Source organism: Papio anubis, chromosome 2 (genome assembly GCF_008728515.1).
Source record: "Papio anubis isolate 15944 chromosome 2, Panubis1.0, whole genome shotgun sequence".
Lineage (NCBI taxonomy): Eukaryota > Metazoa > Chordata > Mammalia > Primates > Cercopithecidae > Papio > Papio anubis.
The window spans coordinates 156,145,091-156,165,901 of NC_044977.1; positions in this window are offsets into that span (position 1 = coordinate 156,145,091).

Genomic DNA, 20,811 nt, shown 5'->3' on the forward strand with positions numbered 1-20,811 from the left:
TTTACACTCCTACCAACAGTGTGTAAGTGTTCCCTTTTCTTTGCAACCTTGCCAGCATCTGTTATTTTCTTAACTTTTTCGTAATGGCCATTCAGACTGGGGTGAGATAATATTGCATTGTGGTTTTAACTTGCATTTCTCTAATGATCAGGGATACTGAACTTTTTTTCATATGGTTATTGGCCACATGTATGTCTTCTTTTGGAAAGTGTCCATTCATACCCTTTGCTTACTTTTTTAAAAGGGTTGTTTGTTTTTCTCTTGTAAATTTGTTTAAGTCCCTTATGGATGCTGGATATTAGACCTTTGTCAGATACATAGTTTGCAAATATTTTCTCCAATTCTGTAGGTTGTCTGTTTACTGTGTTGATAGTTCCTTTTGCTGTGCAGAAGCTCTTAAGCTTAATTAGATCCCACTTGTCAATTTTTGCTTCTGTTGCAATTGCCTTTGGTGTCTTCATCATGAAATATTTGCTGGTTCCTATGTCCAGGATGGTATTGCCTAGGTTGTCTTCCAGGGTTTTTATAGTTTTGGGTTTTACATTTAAGTTTTTAGTCCATCTTGAGTTGATTTTTATATATGGTGTAAGGAAGGAGTCCAGCTTTGATCTTCTGCATATGACTAGCTAGTTACCCCAGCAGCATTTATTGAGTAGGGAGTCTTTCCCTTATTGCTTGTTTTGTCAGCTTTGTTGAAGATCAGATGGTCATAGGTGTGCAGCTTTATTTCTGGGTTCTCTATTTTGTTCCATTGGTCTATGTACCTGTTTTTGTACCAGTGCCATGCTGTTTTGGTTACTGTAGCCTTGTAGTATAGTTTGAAGTTGGGTAATGTGATGCCTCCAGCTTTTGTTCCTTTGCTTAGGTTTACCTTGACTATTTGGGCTCTTTTTTGGTTTCATATGAATTTTAAAATAGTTTTTCATTATTCTATTAATAATTATGTTAGCAGTTTGATAGGAATAGCATTGAATCTATACATTGCTTTGGGCAGGGTGGCCATTTTAATGAAATTGATTCTTCCTATCTATGAGCATGAAATGTTTTTCCATTTGTTTGTGTCTTCTCTGATTGCTTTGAGCAGTGTTTTACAATTCTCGCTGTAGAGATCTTTCACTTCTCTGGTTAGCTGTATTCCTAGGTATTTTATTCTTTTTTGACAGTTGTGAATGGGATTTCCATCCTGATTTGGCTCTCAGCTTGACTGTGGATGGTATACAGGAATGCTAGTGATTTTTGCACATTGATTTTCTATCATGAAATTTTGCTGAAGTTGTTCACCAGCTAAAGAAGCTTTTGGGCTGAGCCTATCAGGTTTTCTAGATGTAGAATCATATCATGCAAACAGGCATAGTTTGATTTCCTCTCTTCCTATTTGGATGCCCTTTATTTCTTTCTCTTGCTCTGGCTAAGACTTTCAATACTATGTTGAACAGGAGTGATGAAAAAGGCCTTCCTTGTCTTACGCTGGTTTTCAAGGTGAATGCTTCCAGCTTTTGCCCATTCAGTGTGATGTTGGTTGTGGATCTGTCATAGATAGCTCTTATTAGTTTGAGGTATGTTTCTTTAATATCTAGTTTATATAGAGTTTTTAACATGAAGTGGTATTGAATTTTATGAAAAGCCTTTTCTGCATCTATTGAGATAATCAAGTGGATTTTGTCTTTAGTTCCATTCATGTGGTGAATCTCATTTATTGTTTTGCATATGTTCAACCAACCTTATATCCTGGGGATGAAGCCTACTTGATTGTGGTAGATTAATATTTTGATGTGCTGCTAGAAGTAATGGCCAACCCAGAAACAATGAGCACCCCTAGTATCCACACTATGGTCTCTAAATATTTCCCTGAAAAGGACTGTTCTTAACAAAAAAGGCTTATTCCTGTTCTGAAACAGGGAATGAACAAGCAAGCCTTAAATATCATATTATACTAAAAATCAAGGAGATAATTGATGAAAGACTACTAAGATTTTGTCAAAGACTCAGATTCCAAATTGAAAAGGCTACCACTATCCAAAAATGGAATGATTTGGCCACTGATACAGATAGAGTTTAATGGATTCATATTATATCAAATATATTTGAATTCATAAATTCATGAGGTGGCTAAAAAATAACAGTAAAGAAGAAACTCAGTAGTAACTGATAGAAAATTAGGAAACTAATTTATTATTCTGAAAACTGGTTACTATAAGGAAATTATCCAGGAATTATCTTTCCTTTCTACAAGAGCTATACCTCAGAGTAAGCAAATTAATGATAAGGGAAAGTTCTTTATATTGTTATACAGAAAATGCTAAGTGAAGAAGAAATGATATAATTAGAACATTAATATTCGGTAATCACGAATGAATTGTTGGATCTAGGCAATGATCATCAATACTGCTAACAACACAAAGACACTTGAGCATTATGGATCTCCTGATGAAAGTACACAACTCTACCAGTGAAGTGGTTTTGCCAAAAAAAAGAAAAAAAGAACAGAAACAAGAAAACAAACAAACTTGAATCTATATCAAGTCCTTAGCTCTAGCAATTTAGAGGAACAGAGGAATTCATCAAGTGAAACCATGGGATCTAATTAGCAAAATTCAGACAGTGGAAAACCCTTTAGGAAAAGCAATCCAGTTTACTTATCAACTAAATTATAAAGAAAAGATGAGGGAGAGAGAGAGAGAGAGAGAGAGAGAGAGGAAAGGGGAACCTTTAGGTTAAAAGATACTCAAGCTAGATATCAACAGTTATAATATATGGCCCTTTTTTGCATCTGAATTGAATCAAACTGTAAAAGATTAGAAGAAAGACAACACAGAAATGTGAATGCTGATTTTTCCCAAAGGTCACATTTCCTAATACCATCACATTAGGGGTTAGGATTTCAACAAATGAATTTTAGAAGGACATTCAGTCTATAACAACCAGTAACTTCATATTAAAGTTTACCTGGAAACTGGTGTTTCTCCTACGTAGCTTTTAATTTAGTATTTTGCTTTCCTGAATTTTGGATTTTTGCCTGTGACTTTTCTACTTTAACCACTATTAATTTTCCACACATCTTTGCTTCAAACTGAAGGCCTCCCCAATTCCTTAAATCTACTCCTGTTAGCACTAACACATTTTATGTGCACTGGAGACTTTTACTTAAGGACTGTCTGTGGATAGTGGGTACAGCTTATAGGCAATCACTTAAAATTGAATAAGAGGCATTATAACTAATGCCACGATTCTAAAATTAGCTGTAATCCCAAGTAGGCCTGCCCTGTTGCCTTCTTTCTTCCTTCTGAGACTTCTATTACATTTTATGGCTCCCAAGTCACAAACCACAAACTCCCAGTTATTCATTTATTTTTTCCCCAGAAGAAATAGCTTTATTGGGATTAGCATCTGGAAAAAGAAAGTAGTACCTGATACATCATAATGACTTGAGGAATGCAGATAGGGCAGGCATACCGTTATTAGACAAATGGACTCCATTTCCCAGCAGACTCTGTAGTAAGTCTAAGCAATGCAAGGCCCTGTTGGGAAAATAGTTTCCCCACTCCCAAAACCCTCTACTAAGCTACCATTTTTAAAAATGAAGCAACATTCTTCATATGCCTTTTTTACCTCAACTACTGCTATTATAAATACAAGGAAATATCATATTTTATTAATCTTAAATTTATATTGTACATTTAGCTCCAAGTGTTCCTCATTTTCCGTAGTTGCTGTCCTTCTGAACCTGGTTCAGTTGAAAATTGAGAGGGCAATCTTACTAGCCCACAGTGGCCTTTTTCCATTTTTCCTCACTGGTTAGGCCCAAGTAATAGGGAGAGTCTTAGGCTTGGGCAATAGAGTTATTTGCCTCACACAATAGCACATTAAGGCATCAAATTTGGGATACAGAGCCAGGCTGATGAGATTTGTAAACAGGAAAGCACAGACCCATAATTGGTGTAGAAAGAAGAGGGATGATTGCTGGCTTGCATGTTTATAAGCTTTCTCCATCCTCATCTTCATCTTCTCTTCCAGTCCTGGCCCTGCATTCCAGAAACCTAGAAATTCACAGAAGACTGGTCTGTGGTGAGTATGGAGGGGAGTAGGGAGCAGTGGGTGTCTAGGGTGGGGGGTGGGGGATTAGTAGCTTGGATACTCTGGCTGCTACCCAAAGTGAGGGGACATTTGCTTTCCATGAGGAGCCCCAGGAGGGGGTGGTAGAGAGAAAGAAAGAGAGGCGAGAGAGAGAGAAAGAGAGAGAGAGAGAGAGAGAGAGAAATCATATGTATGGGGAGACAGGACCAACAGGATTGTAGCTTTTGGGAATGTGGAGTTGGAGGAATATGGAGGACTCCCTAGTAGGCATGGATGGCCTCAGCTCTCCTGAACTAGGATTATAGCAGCTCAGTACTCCTTGTTAAGTCTGTGCTTGGACTCAATTTATCTTTATCTTCCTATTACTTTCTTAAACAGAGCAGTTCATCTCCCCTCTTCAACCTAAACCAAGCTCTTGACCCAGGTTCCTATACCCAAACACTCATTGAAGTGTCCTCTAAGCAGAGGGTCATCTATTCAAGGTCTCCATACAATCACAGTCTATCAGGGGAACCCCACCCCTGATATTTATTGTGAGTTCTTTTCTATTTCCTAGGTGTCTTGGCTGGTTTGAGAAATAAAGGGAAAGAGCACAAGAGAGAGAAATTTAAAGCTGGGTGTCGGGGGGAGACATCGCATGTCAGCAGGTTCCGTGATGTTCCCCTAGCGGTAAAACCAGCAAGTTTTTATTAGCAATTTTCGAAAGGGGAGGGAGTGCACGAATAGGGTGCGGGTCACAGAGATCAAATACTTCACAAGGTAATAAAATATCACAAAGCAAGTGGAGGCAGGGCGAGATCACAGGACCACAGGATGGGGCGAAATTAAAATTGCTAATGAAGTTAGCACGCATTGTCATTGATAACATCTTATCAGGAGACAGGGTTTGAGAGCAGACAGCCTGTCTGACCAAAATTTATTAGGCGGGAATTTCCTCATCCTAATAAGCCTGGGAGTGCTACAGGAGGCGGGGGCTTATTTCATCCCTTCGGTTTCTACCGTAAAAGGCGGTCGCCTTAAGGGGGCCGTCTATAGACCTACCCTCAGGGCGCATTCTCTTTCTCAGGGATGTTCCTTGCTGAGAAAAAGAATTCAGCGATATTTCTCCTATTTGCTTTTGAAAGAAGAGAAATATGGCTCTGTTCCACCTGACTCACTGGTGCAGTCAGTTTAAGGTTACCTCCCTTGTTCCCTGAACATTGCTGTTATCCTGTTCTTTTTCCAAGGTGCCCAGATTTCATATTGTTCAAACACACATGCTCTACAAACAATTTGTGCAGTTAACACAATCATCACAGGGTCCTGAGGCGACATAGATCCTCCTCAGTTTACAAAGAAGATGACGGGATTAAGAGATTAAAGTAAAGACAGACATAGGAAATCACAAGGGTATTGATTGGGGAAGTGATAAGTGTCCATGAAATCTTCACAATTTATGTTCAGAGATTGCAGTAAAGACAGGTGTAAGAACTTATAAAAGTATTAATTTAGGGAACTAATAAATGTCCATGAAATCTTCACAATTTATGTTCTTCTGTGGCAGCTTCAGCCAGTCCCTCCGTTCGGGGTCCCTGACCTCCCACAGCAACAGTCCAAAACGCTGACAGAGCTTAGAAATCACATATTTCTTGGTTACTTGATCACAGTCTAGTCTGTTTCTCTCCACCTTTCCTTCCAGAGACAGATCTTAGAGCTTATGAGATTATTTTCTTCAAGTTACAGAAGCGTCAGAAAAAGTGGAAACTGATGTATAGTCCAGAAAGTGTGACAATATGACGAAAGGTGGACTCCATGAGTTTTTCCTTTTTCATTTCCTCCCTTAGTTCCTTTTCTGAAAGAGGAGCTTTCTGTGTCCACCTGAAATAGTGTGTTGCATAATCGCTGTCTCGGTCCTACTGTAGTTCTTGCTCCTGTACTCAAGGTCTTGCTGCTTCCTGCAAACAAGCAAGAACAAACAGATCTCAGATATCTTAATGACAGGTGGTTTATCTCAGTTTGTAATCAAAAGGGTTCCACCACCACCACTAACACCCCTAAAATTAAATGCAATGAAAAAAGGAGTAAATTGCTGAATAAACTGCACTTTAAATATATAATTAATACAAATTGTATTTGTTCTCCCTTGTGAAGAGTGTTACTATTTACCTAAGTGTCGCATGCCTAAGCCCAGTGGAAGGAAAGCCCTCTGTGGTCCAGGGTGTTGGATGGCAGAGACTCTGGCCTGGACTTACACTGTCCAGCTATTGCCTGATCTTGCTATTCCTCTCATTATCCTTCAGCAGGCTGCAATCCCAGGCCAACGGACATTCAGCCATACTTTGGAACTGTTGTTCTCAAGGGGACAAGTGGACTGCAAGTCAGATCCACAAACATCAGCTTATGAACCCTATTGTGGCTTATGTCTTCTCCCAGCAGGCCAGACTCTCAGGGCTTTGAGCACCATGTGCAGAGTTAAAGCAAGTGTGTCATTTGAGTCTTCCTTGAAAGAATCACTGCCTGATTGCAAAGTAGAGTACTTTTGTCCCTTGGTTTGGCCCTTACCTTATCTATCTAGCTCAATAGGGAACAGAGATATTTTGGGATGCAGACCCCCATCATATCAGCACGTTTTCTGCCCTTCTCCTCCCTCAGCTCCAGAAGGATAACCCAGGTCTCACAGGGCAGAGGTGGAATTGCTGGGTGGTAGGAGGGTGAGCACAGAAAGCAGCTGTCACTTGAAGTCCATCTGCCATAGAGACTCACGGTGTGACTAGTGACAGTCCAATCTCGTATTTCACATCTGCTTTCCATAATGCTTTTTCCCATCATAGTCTTTATAACCAGCATATCAACTTGTTATCTTGAAAACTGTTGAGAAATGCCCCTTGTGGAGACTGCTCAGGGAGTGATTGTGACCTTTATTTCTCCTCCCACCTGACTGCCCAGAAGCATCAGTTCCCATGGCCTCTAGACTGATAATTATGGGCAACCACTTATCTTCAGTTTCTCTGTGTCTTTTCCTTCTTGTGTTGGAGGCCCTGAACACATCTGGAATACCTCCAGGCCTGGCCTCACCATGCCTTGGATCTGAGTCCTGGCAGGGTCTAGGTCTAGGCTCTCGGGATTCCCAGCAGGACCTAACTTTTTACCTCTACAGGTTTTGTGTAATTCTAGAGAGTGTATTTTGGGAACCCCAAATCAGACTAAATATCTGACATTTTAAACTCCATTTATGGGACCTGTGTAATAGAATATTTCAAATGAGCACTGACCGGGAGAGCCTGTGGCGTATGATGACCCTGGTGGGCACTGGCACCTGAATGGTAATTATGAACTCAGCAATAGAGTGCTTTGCCACTGTGGTCACTCCCTCCCATTTCTGAGAACCTGAAGGAGGTTGCTGTTTCTGGACTTTGTACAGTTACTCGTGGGCCATACATCCTCATCTGTGACTACATTTCATACCTGTAAAAAGAAAGGCTTTTGAATAGAAAGTCCTTAAAATCCTTTTCAGCTTTAACAACTGTGTGGTGTTATGATCTGTACTACTTTTGATTTATTTTTCCTCTCCTTCCCATATATCCTGGAGAAATCTTAAGAATGAGGAAACTGAATCCTAGCTGACCACTGCAACTTCCCAGAATACAAAGTATTCCCTTCTCTTGTCTCCTAAGCCAAATGCAGATTTGCAAAAGCCCTATTGGGGCAAAGTGTGTCCCTGAATTGCTCACTTTGTGTATTTGGATTAAAAATGAGCATTGCACTGCATTAGTAGAAGTAATATTTACAGGTTTAGCATGGATGCTGATCATTAATGGAAAAATAAATTAAAATCCCCATGCCCTCAATCTGAAGAATCTTGGCACACTTCTGGATAAGATTAATGTTATGAAACAAGGTTTTAGAGGAGATATAGGAGACTGTGTCCTTGATATAACAGAGCTCAGTGTACTTTATTGTGAAATTTCCAGGGAATTGATTTGCAGATGAAAGCTCAGAAGCCCACAACAGTGGACAACAGAGCTGTCTGTTGAGCAAGTCTGGGGGATGATAAGAGGAGGGGGGATAAAAGACATTAGCTGCTCAGGAGCTTCTAAGAGCCGTTTCCTCAGATGAGATATTCTTGTGTGACTTCACTTGGGGCCCTTGCTGTGAGAGCATATCCTAAGCAGCCAGTGCTCCCTGCCATTCTACCAGATTTTATGCTCCAGGATTGTATGGTTTTGGAGTCAGGAGCAGTGGCAAGTGAGGACCAGAGAGTAATCAGCATTCCTGCCAGTGTCGGAAGCTCTCAAAATTTGGCCTTGATTAAATGCAGTGCTTGGCACACCTCCCAGGCTTGGGGAAAGGACAGGTAGAGTCACACACTCTTTCTTTCAACCCACATTTATTGAGCACCTGCTCAGTACTGGCTCTGCCTCTGTCACATCCTCACAGGGGTTCAGGCATATCAAGGAGGAACTGTAATACAGTGTGGTCAGGGCTATGATGAGTTAAATACAGGATGCTGTAGGAGCATGGAATGGGGGCCCTGACCTTGCCTGGCCACTAGGGGAAATCCTTTAGTGCAAACACCAGCCCAGCCTCTAAAGACCATGCCTGCTTTAGAGGCAGAGAGCAAGAGGAAGTGAGCAAGGGAGGTCATTCACAATTCTGTCACTCCCAAATTTGTCTGAACCTTTTCGGAAGGCATTTATATTTCCTGCCAGTACCACCTCTTGGGGGTGATGAATTCCAATAAGTTTCAATCCATTTATTACTCACCGTGAGAGAAATTGCTTCCTTTTATGTCTGGAACTAAACCTGGATCACATTTCACAGGATATCCCCTAGTCACAGAGTTTTGGAATCTGGTGCGTAAATCCGTGCCTCATGAATCCTCAAGGTTCTTGTTTGTTTTGTTTGTTTGTTTTGTTTTGTTTTTTGAGACAGAGTCTCGTTCTGTCACCCAGGCTGGAGTGCAGTGGTGGGATCTCGGCTCTCTGCAACCTCCACCTCCCGGGTTCAAGCGATTATCCTGTTGTCTCAGCCTCCCTAGTACCTGGGACTACAGGCATGCACCACCACACCCAGCTAATTTTTGTATTTTTAATACAGACGGGATTTCACCATGTTGGCCAGGATGGTCTCAATCTCTTGACCTCGTGATCCACCCACCTCAGCCTCCCAAAGTGTTGAGATTACAGTCATGAGCCACCATGCCTGGCTGGTTCTTGGTTTTGTGGATGCAGATGTCTTCTCCTCTTGGCCTTCAGACTGAAGAGTCTAACCTTTCCCCTTGTCTGATATACCCATTTTATTTGTCCTTGTCAGAATCTCTAGTTGTCGTACCTTTCCGGGTTGTGGTGGCGAGAACTTCTCTTAACTGCTTTAATAGAAAAACAAAAAGCTGCTTTGCATAAGGGAAGGAAGTATTTTTGCTTTTTGTTTCTGATAACACAGCATGAGAATACAAGACAACTGACTGAAATACTCAAAGGCAGGGCGCTTGCATCGGAATCATCTTTACACCCCCAGGGCCTTGCCTAGAGCCTGTGGCGTGATCAGTGCATGCAGGGTGCATGTCTGTAGAGGGTGGGGGTGAATGTATTTCCTGAGTATTGCTGCGAGCCCAGATTCCTTTACATTATGCTTACAGTTTTGATTTTTTGTTTTTAAATTTTTTTTCTAACCCTTTTAATGTCTCACTAGATTTGTAGGTGCGTCCTCGGAGTCACTGATCTTTACTGCCTGGTGGAGTTATTTGCAATGCTTTCTTTACCAAATTATTGTGTTTTTATAATTATATAGAGGAAAATGTTCATTGTAGAGCATTTGGACAGTACAGAAAAGATCAGATAGAAAAGTAATATTAGCCACAATTCAGCCACACCTGAATACATTTCTGCCCAGTTTTTTCTATGACCCATTGATAGTTTTTCATTTGTTAAAATTAGAATCTTCCTATTATTCATTGTTCTTTTTTTTCATGTAACACCACATCATGAACATTTTTCTGTGTCGAGGAATATTCTTTGAAAATATTATCTTAAATGGTTGCTTAATTATCTGACAAATGGATATAAATTTGACTGGTTATTTTTCTTTGAATAGACCAATTGTTTCCAACGTTTTGCTATCACAAGTATTTCTATTCTTCCTAATATTGACACAGCCTACTGGGTCTGAGTCTGATGATTCTTGTCCACTGTACATGACTAGAATGCTTTATCTAACTCAGTGGTCCCCAAAGTGAGATGTAGTCACCCAGTAAGCAAGGGAATATGGAGGGTAGGAAGAATATTATAATTCTGATTTTTTATTTGTTTTTGTCTTATACTTGTACAGTTTCTACTTTTGATGCTCTTTTTAAAAAACCAATATGTTGTATGGATATAACAGCATACGGGGATGTAATTTTGTAGTGAGTGACCCTATTTAGAGGGAACATGCTCAGATTCTTTTTTACCTATAGCAGATTGCAATCAAAATTATTTGGAGACCACTGATCTAAGTCATCCAGAAAATTTGTAAAGCTTTGTTTCCTCTTGGAGTTTTCCTGAAGTTCTGAGATTTAGGGGAAGTTGGATTATGAAGTCCTCCAGGGTCTGCTAAGCTCCTGGTAGCTTTTCTCTGTCGCTGTCAACAATGGGGACTTTTCTTAAGCTGTGAGAAGCAATGGCAGAAACTTGGCTGATCTTCTCCCTTTCCCTGAACAGCTATCAGATAACGCCCACTGCTTGTGACTTCCTTATGCCATCTCATCCTATGGCTCCAGATGAAACTGAATAAGTTGGGTTTTACTGTGTGGAGCCTGGCTATACTTATCTCCTCCAACCCCTGTTTTCCTTTCATCTAGCTCTGAGGCACTTGTTTTTTTCCCCTCACTCTCTGAAGACACTTCCATTATTCCCTCACTCTTTTTTTACTTGTTTATTTATTTGCGGGAGACCAGAGTTTTATTATTACTCAAATCAGTCTCCCCCATTCGGGGATCAGAGTTTTTAAAGATAGTTTAGTGGGTGGGGAGGGGCAGTGAGTCTGGGAGTGCTGATTGGTTGGGTTGGAGATGAAATCATAGTGTGTCACTGCCTTCTTGCACTGAGTCATTTCCTGGATGGGTGAGGGGGTCACAAGATCAGATGAGCCAGTTTATCAATCTGGTTGGTGCCAGTTGATCTATCATATGCAAGGTCTGCAAAACATCTCAAGCCTTGATCTTAGGAGTTTAGGGAGGGTCAGAATCTTTAGCCTCCAGCAGCATGACTCCTAAACCATAATTTCTAATCCTGTGGCTAATGTTAGTAGTCTAGTACCCAGACAGGAAGGAGGTTTGTTTTGGGAAAGGGCTGTTATTGTGTTTGTTTTAAAGTATAAACTAAGTTCCTCCCGAAGTTAGTTCAGCTTATGCCCAGGAATGAACAAGGACAGCTTAGAGGTTAGAAGCAAAATGGAGTTGGTTAAGTTAGATCTCCTTCACTGCCTCAGTCATAATTTTGCAAAAGTGGTTTCAATCCCTGCTTTTAGGTTCTTTAACACCTTAATCTTAAGGTGTTGGCTAATGAAGATGGAAGAAGGGTGAAGACTGCTCTAATTTCTTCCTGCTGATCAAGGGTGTAGTAGGGGTAGGTGTGGACCCCAAGGTGAAAGAAGTGAAACCACTTTGCAACTGTCTGAGTGTACTCATGCAGGCCTGGCTAGGGTTCCAAGGCTTGTATGGCAAAGCTGTCAGTATTGTCGTCTGTAGTTTCAGCATTGCATTTAAGGGAACAGTGTACTATAAGGTAAATACTGAGTACTAGGGTAAGGAGTGCAACTCCCTGTTTTAAAAGTAAAGATTTGAAAGCATTGGTTTGGGGACTTGTAACCCACAAAGAATTTAGGATTTAGTTCAAACCACAGAAACAAAACAAAACAAAAAAACAAACAAAAAACTCAAGAACAGCTAACAACAGGTGTACTATAGTTTTTCTTTTGAAGTATAAGTTTTCTTTCTCCAGTCCCCATTCAAAAGCTCCCCACTGCACCAACATAACAAAATAAAATAAAACAAAAATGAAAGTATACTGTCTCTTTAAAATGTTGCTGGTCCCTTGTACTTTTATAACTTTTGTTTTTAACAGCTTTAATGGAATATAATTGACACACAATAAATTGCACATTTTTAGCATGTACAATTTGATAAGTGTGGGTGCATGCATACTCCTGTGAAACCATCGACCAAATAAAAATAATGAGCATATCTATCACCTCCAGAAGTTTTCCCAAAGGGTTGTAATCTATTCATCTACCTGCCCTCACACACTCCTGTTGTTCACAGGGAACCACTGATAAACTTTATGTCATTATGAATTGGTTTGCATTTTCTAAAATTTATATAAATAGAATCAAACAGTATGTATTTTTTTGACTGGCTTCTTTAACTCATAGTTATTTTGATATTTATCACTGTTGTGTCAATCATTCATTCCTTCTTATTGAGTAGTCTTGTATAGATGTAGCAACAAATTATTGATTCATTTACCTATTGATGGACATTTGGGTTGTTTTCACTTTGGGCTTTTAAAAATAAAATTGTTGTAAACAAATGTTTACAAATCTTTGTATGGACATATGCTTTTATTTCTCTTGGGTAAACCCCTAGGAGAGGAATGGCTGGGTCATATAGTAGGTATACGTTAACTATGAAATCCCAAATTGTTTTTCAAAATGGTTACACCATCTTACATGCTCACCTGCAGTATATGAGAGTTTCACTGGCTTTGCATCCTCAACAATACTTGCTCATCCTCATCAATATTTGCTATGGTCAGTGTTTCTAACATTAGCCATTCTAGTAGGTATGTGGGACTGTCTAATTGTAATTTAGATATACATTTCTCTAAAGACAAATGATGTTGAGCACCTTTTCAGGACTTTACTTGCCATCTGTGTATCTTCTTTGTTGAAATGGCTTTTCAAACCTTTTGCTCATGTAAAAACAAATTGGGTTGTTTTCTTATTACAGAGTTTTGAGAGTTCTTTATATATTTTGGAGACAAGTCCTTTATCAGATATATGCTTTGCAAAGATTTTCTTGCAGTCTATATCTTGTCTTTTGATTCTCTTAACAGTATCCTTTGAAGAATAAGCGTTTTAATTTTAATGAAATATAAATTTATGATTTTCTTATGGATTGGGATTTTGGTGTCATATATAAGAAATCATTGCCTCACCCAAGGTCACAAAGATTTTCTCCTATGTTTTGTTCTAGAAGTTTATAGTTTTAGGTTTTAAATTTAGGCCTATAATCCATTTTGAGGTTATTTTTGCATATAATGCATTTTTTTGTGTGTGTATAGTTATCCAATAATTTTAACACTATTTTGGAAAAGTAAATCTCTCTCCATTGAATTGCTCGTCTGCCTTTGTCAAAAATAATTGTTCATGTATATATATATGAGTCTATTTTTGGATTCTCTGTTGTGTTCTTTTGATATAGTTAAAATTTTGTTTAAAATGTTTGTATCTATATTAATGAGATCTATTAGTCTGGAGTTTCCTTTTCTTGTAATATCTTTGCTTGCTTTTAGTATTAGGGTAATGCGGAACTCATGGGGATTAGTTGGTAAGTTTTTATTCCTTGCTTCATTTCTTGTTATTTCTTTCTTTACTGTTTTCACTAGTGAAGCCATCTGGGCTTGGAGTTTCTTTATGCGACTCCAAGTAGTTTGTAGTTTTTAACTACAAATTAAATTTTTTAATATGTATGGGATTATTCAGACTATCTATTTCTTCCTGAGTGAGTTTTGGTAGTTTTTGTCATTCAAAGATTTTGTCTATTTTACCTAAGTTGTAAAATCTATTGTCATAAAGATGTTCATAATATACTCCATAATATTTTTATCAACTGTAGAATTTGTAGTGATTTTACCTCTTTCATTCCTATAATTGCTAGTTTGTATCTCCCTCTCCTTTTCTCTCTCTCTCTTTTACTGAGAAAAAAAAGGCAAGAGATTTTTGTCTTTTTTTTTTTTTTTGGTCTGGCAAGAGGTTTATTGGTCTGCTCAAAGAATGAGCTTTTAGCTTCACTCACTTTTTTCTATGTTGCATTTGTTTTCTTTTTCACTGATATTCACTTGGATAATTGTTATTTCCTTTATTCGGCTTATATTTGGCTTAATTTCTTTGTCATTTTTAGTTTATTAGTGTGGAAGCTGAGCTCACTGAGTTGAAACATTTCTTCTAATACAGGCATTCAGTGCTATAAATTTCCCTCTAAGTACAGCTTTAGCAGCATCTACAGCTTTTGATATGTTGTGTTTTCATTTACTTATACTTCAAATACTTTCTAATTGCACTTTTGATTTCTTCTTTGACCCATGGGTTATTTGGAAGTATGTTGTTTGCTTTTCAAGTATTTAGTGATTTTTCAGAGATCTTTCTGTTACCGATTTATAATTTAATTCCATTTTGACCAGAAGATGTACTTTCTAAGAACCTAATCCTTTTAAGTTGATTGAGAATTATTTTATGTCTCAGAATATAATCTATCTTGGTAAATATTTCATTTGCACTTTAAAATAATGTGTATTGTGCTATTGTTAGGTGGAGTGTATTCTATAAATACCAATTAGATCATGTTGGTTAACGGTGTTGCTCAAGTTTTGTATATCCCTTACTGATTTTCTGTCTCCTTGTTCTATCCATTGTTTAGAGAGAGGATATTAAAATCTGCCACAATCAACTGTGGCTTTGTCTGTTTCTCCTTGAAGTTCTATCAGTTTTTGCTTCTTGTTTTTTGAAGTTCTCTTTTCTGGAACATAAAAATTTAGGATTATCATGCCCCCTCAGTGTATTTACCTCTTTATCACTATGAGTTAAACTTCTTTATCCATTTTTGGGTGCTGGATATTTTTGTATTCCTGTAAATATTTTTGAGCCTTATTCTGTGATACAGTTAAGTTACTTGGCAACAGTTTGATCTTTTAGGTTATTGCTTTTCATATTTTTAGGTGAGACCAAACTGTGTTCAGCCTACAGTTAATTATTCCCTATCAGTTAGGCAAGCCCTTTGTGCGTGCGCTACCTCATGCTGGTGAATGATGATGTTTTCCAGTCTTGCTGGTGAGAACAGGCAGTATTCTTGCCCCTGTGTGAACACTAGATACTATTCTCTCTAATCTTTTCTGGGGGTTCTTTTTCTACACTTAAGTAGTTTTCTCAGTACATGGTGCTGATCAATAGTTTGTTGAATACACAAGGGGATCTTGGCTGACTTTAGAGTTCTCTCTCTGTTCATCTCTCTTCTCTCTGTCTTTGGAACTCTAGCTGCATTGTCTCCCAAGACTTTCAGCTCTGTATCCTAAACTCGGGAAGTTCGCTGGTCTCTGCCTGATATCCCCCTTCTTGCTCCACGGTCTGGAAATATTCTAAAGGCAGCAAGCTGGGGCAATTGTACAGCTCCCCTCACTTGTTCTCCATCTCTCAGGCATTGCTGCCCTGATATCTGTTGTTTTGCCTGATAGCCAATGTCTTGAAAACTGTTCTTTCATGTGTCCTTTTGTCCTTGTTTATTTCAGACAGGAGGACAAAATTCAGTCCCTGTTATTTCATCTTAGCCAGAACTGAAAGAACTATAAATACTTTTTGATTCAACTTAAGTTTTCCAGCCTGCTTTCAGCTAAAACCAGTTTTCTATAATTCAAATTTTAAAATTAAAGTGATTCTCAACTGGCTTTTATTTTTAAAGTCAACTTTATTGGGGAATAAGCTATATACAATAAAATTAACATATTTTAGGTGATTATTTTAATGAGTTTTGAAAGATGAACATGCCTGCTTAACCCCATTCAAGATATAGAACACTTCTAGGGTACATGTGCACAACATGCAGGCTTGTTAAAAAAAAATTAAAATAATAATAATAATAAAATATATAGAACACTTCTATCACCCCATGAAGTTCCTTTCAATGAGTTTTTAATGTGCAATTATGAGAATTCAGTTGAACTCTATGCATTGCCCTTTGAGCTCCGGAAAGGAGCTCAGTGACTGAGCCGCCTCCCTTTCGTGGGTTGGCGTTACCCTGTTTTCTGCCTTGCCCAGGTAGACAAACACATGTGTGACTCCTTGCGGATTTTACAGGCTCTCTTGATGTATTTGTTACACAACATTCTTGCCACAATAACTAATTGATACATGGTGCTTGATAGATATTGCCAGACTGCTTTCAAAAAAACTTCAAAAGATTGTTGTGCTTATATTTATACGGCACCAATAAAATATTATCTTTATTTTTAACTTCTAAAAGTTTAATAGGGTAAATCATATTTTTGTTATCGTTTTGTTTCTCAGACCCATCTCTGAATTTGTGAGGCACCTGGGAGCCATGCTGATATGATACATGAATGAGTCTCATTTCCCTTCTGGTGGGCGCACCAGAGGGAACCCTACATGGCAGCTGTTTGAACAAGAAGCCCAAAACACACTTTCACAGCAAATCATAAAGCCCCTGGGATTCTGTCCTCTTTAAACATATTACCTTGTTTCAAACATTCATTTATATTTTTGACTCCTTCTCCTCCATGTGCAATATTGTATATTTAGTCCCACAGTTTTCTAGTGTTTGTCATGTGCCAGGCAGTGGGCTAGCCACATTAGGCACTGCATCCTGGAACAAGCAAAGCCACCTCCGTGCCTTTGTATCCCTCTTCTTGTTGTCCAGCTTCCTGCCGCTCTATTAGCTGCCAGTTCAGAATTCACATTCTTGGGCTGTTCACTGTGTTGCTCTTTGCATCTCTCCCAGCCTATTAAAGACCTGAGGGCTTCTACTCAAACAATGTCTCACCTTGCCCATTGAAATACAGCAGCAATAATAGGTCCTACTGTGAGTAAGCCTGGGGTGAGAGGGGCAACTGACCTTTTCTCATCTCTGGATCCAGGTCCTACACCACACAATTGTTTTAATGAGCAAGGCTGGATATTTTTATACATTTTTATTTACTAGTTAAGGCTTTCCTTATAGAAATTTTCTGTTTATGTCCCTTGCCTACTTATCTATTGAGGACTTTATTCTTTTTTTTTTTTAAATCAATTTATATGAATTCTTTATGTAGCAAAGATATTAAACAACTTTTGCAATTTTTCTGCAAAATTATTTCTCTGTCCAGTATTTGCTTGTTTACTTGGCTTTTGCTAGCCAGAAGATATGTTTCCTGAGGGTTAGGTTTACACTTATAAATAAGAAGGACCATATTCAAATGTGTATACCTTTATCTTATCTTTACATGGCCTATTACATGTTTTCTCAGACAGTGTAAGTCTCACTCTGGAATGCTCAGATTAGTAGCCAAGGATGTATTTAGCGGGGAGGGAGAAATTGGATACTTCTGTGGCAGGAATGGCTAGTGACATTTTCTCCCTGATGAGGTTCTAAGTTCCACTCTTCCTTTATGGATTCTAAAATATTTATTGAGCATCTACTCTGTGCCAGGCATCACTGCCTCGTACATTCTGGGCCCTCGTTTAATGGCCAATGAGATTTAATTGAAGTTTGATAAGATGGATGAACTGTACACTATATCAATAAAGTTGACTATAACCATGTTCTTAGAGTTATTAACTTTAGAGTCTGTAGAGATAATCTTGATTGAGCAAGACAGATATAGTTTCTGTCCTCCAGGGGTTCACAGAATATTGAAGAAGGCAGAGAAGTAAAAGAAAATTACAATGATGTGTGGTAGGAGCTGTGATGCAGGACAGGGGGTGGGGACCTTGAAAATATATAGAGGGTACCTAGCTCAGATGCGAGGAACCAGGCAAAGCTTACTAGAGGTAGTGATACCCAAACAAAGGCCTGGAGAATGTCTAAGAATGGCTAGGAGAAGAAGATTGGAGATCAGAGTATTCTTGTAAAGGCACCAGCTCAAAAAAATCCTGAAAGTGAGAGAGAAAACTTGTGTTTTTGAGAATTCAAGGTGCCAAAAAGTGAATCCTAGAGAAATGGGTCAAATATTATCATATTAGTACTTAAATTATTTGACCCCCTTTCCTTTTATTCCCCTACCCCTTTGTAAAGTACACCACCATTATCATTTACCAATGAAAAGGGAGTTGGCCTGAAAATCAAGACACTTGGTTATTACTCCTTATTCTGCTATAAAAGAGTTAGTTATGTGACTTTGGCGAGTTTAAGGTCCCACTCTAGGCCTGTCTTTTCTGTTCTGTGAAAGCAGGGAACCAGGAAGAACAGTGTCATATACACATCAGACAGTAGGCTGCATCTACTATCTTTGAGGCATAGTTGTTGAGTGGCATTAGGTTCTGTCTTCTTCCCATTCATCATGTCTGTGTCTGTTGCTCAAGAAAGGCACCTAAACCTGAGGACAAATAGCCAGAGTCTAAGAAGAGGTGTTCCCATGCCCAGTGAACCAAATCCTCCAGCTAGAATCTGAACAGTCCCTACCCCCAACTCCATAAAACCTTACCCTGTGGGCTATTGATTTCCACAGACAGGAGTCAAGCCAATAAGTTAGAACTCCTGGAGGGCAGATAGGGACTGTTTGGGGGATTTTTCAGGCAGTACCTAATCCATTATGGGTCCTCAGTTAATATTCATTGAAGTTTCATTGAGGTTTGATGAGACGGATGAACCATACAATATGTCAATAAAGTTAAGTATTACCCTAACCACATTCTTAAAGTTATTAAAAATGTCAAGAGCAGGGTGATTTATTTCCTCATTCTATGGAAATATTGCAAAGAGAGTATGTATTAAAACGTGCAGAGCTTAAATAATAATGATTTATCTTTCTGACTCCATCTTGAGCTTAGTGTCAGTGACTGTTTCTGGTGTCATCTGCCTCTTTCAGGTCTTTGGCCTTTTGACACCATTTTTAGCCCTAAGAACAATGGGAGATTGCAGTACATGCTGGAGTTTAAGGAACTGGTGCAAATTCATTCCCCAGCCACCACCTGTCTGTGGACGATCCCTAACAGCTGCCAAAGTGTGACCTTTTACATTTGACATCATTGCCCCTGAGTAATAGGTACTTTAGCAGGGGAATAACAGAGCTCTGACCTTGAGCTGAAACCTGAAAAATGTGGTTCCTACTCTGACATAGTGTGTCTCCCAGGAGAGTTATAAGCAATAGCAACTGAGGGAACTCAGGAGGGAGTGGGAGTTAGAGTTATTTGCTCTGGGAATTTGTGTTCATGTTGAATCCCTTGCAACTGACTTGCAGCACAGCCTGCTGTGGAGCAGGGCTCCTGGCAGGGCGAGCCTTGGGATTCTCCACTGTGGGTCTCAGCCACAGCTTCTTTAGGACACCACCCCTCAGAGTATGTGCCTGTGTGTCTAAGATGCACATTCCGTGGGGTCTGGAATGGCACAGACAGCTTTGCACAGCTGCAGCTAAGCACCATGTACCAAGAACCTCTTGTTAAAAAATAATTTTGATGCTTCGTAATAACTATGTGATTACAAACCCTGTGAAAAATGACAACAGTTAAAACAAAAACCAGCCTTGCAAGCTATGTGCAGCTTTGGCAAAGCCTATTCTCTTGAGCCCCCTCCCCACCTGCTCAAGGGCACCCCTTCTTTCAGGATCTCCCCTCTGGACATACTGCTGCCCAGGGCTTTGTGTAGGCTCTACTCCAGCCTCCCGCCGTACCCATAACCGGCCCAGCAATCAGTACCGTTCTCGGCCTCTCGGGGGCACCAGAGCTCGCTCATAGCAAGGTGGATGCTTCTTGAGACAAAAGACGGGGATTTTGGCTGCCAATTTGTCTTTAACATTGTGTAAGGTCTGTCTCTAGGCAGAGCAGGCCATATACAGACCCGAATCAGGGCGTGCATTGTTCTGGCTTTTCTGTTGCTGGGTGAGGGATAATGACAGCACACGCCCCGAGGTGCTGGGGAGCTGGATTTTGGTGCCTTTTGCATCCGAGTCCACCTATGCGGGCGGGTGGCTGGAAGAACAGGTCCCTGCAGTCAGACCTCATAGGACAGGAGGCTTCTCTTCGCCCCTGCCCGACGCTTCATGGATCCGCATTCAGCGGTGAAACAAAAGGTGCCAGAGAAACAAGGCAAGTGAAAGTGATAGGAGAAAACGGCAAAGGAAAGGGACAGGAAGAAAGAAAGAGAAAAAGAGATTGAAAGCTAGGAGCAAAATCAAGAATGAGACCGAGTGAAGCTAATGTGCGGTGATTGTTTTTACCAGTGTTATGGGTTTTGGAGCAAAACAATTTGTAGGAAGCAAACTTCCCCAAATGTGAGTACTTAATAAAGAAGAAAACAGAAGGATTGATAATGGAAATTAGGCTAATGAATAAACAAGCTGCTTAAAAAATGGGCTTCTCTCGCAGTCCGTTATTTTTAACTTAGTGGCAATTTGCATACTAGTGAATTTGCATATATTAAATACTGCTCCCCTTCTCCTTCCCACCTCCTCCACTTCAGAATAACATTTCATTACGGTGCTGCTGGGCCAGAGGACTCGGAGGCTCTGGAGAGTTTATTAATTTATCCAACACATGCTGTGTACATTTTTATCACTTGCCGCACAGTGGACCCGGTATCTTTGAAGTCATTAACAACACGAGGGGTGTTCTGCTCGAGGTATTCAAAAGAGAACGAGAAAACCAGCCTGCAATAACTGTACCAAAAAACAGGGAAAGATCGTGTATGGTTTATGTTCTTTCTAGGAATACAAAAATGAGCAAGGGATGATTCTCTCATCTGCATCAGAGAGCCTCTGTTTTTTTGTTTGTGTTATTTATTTATTTAAATTTTGAAGC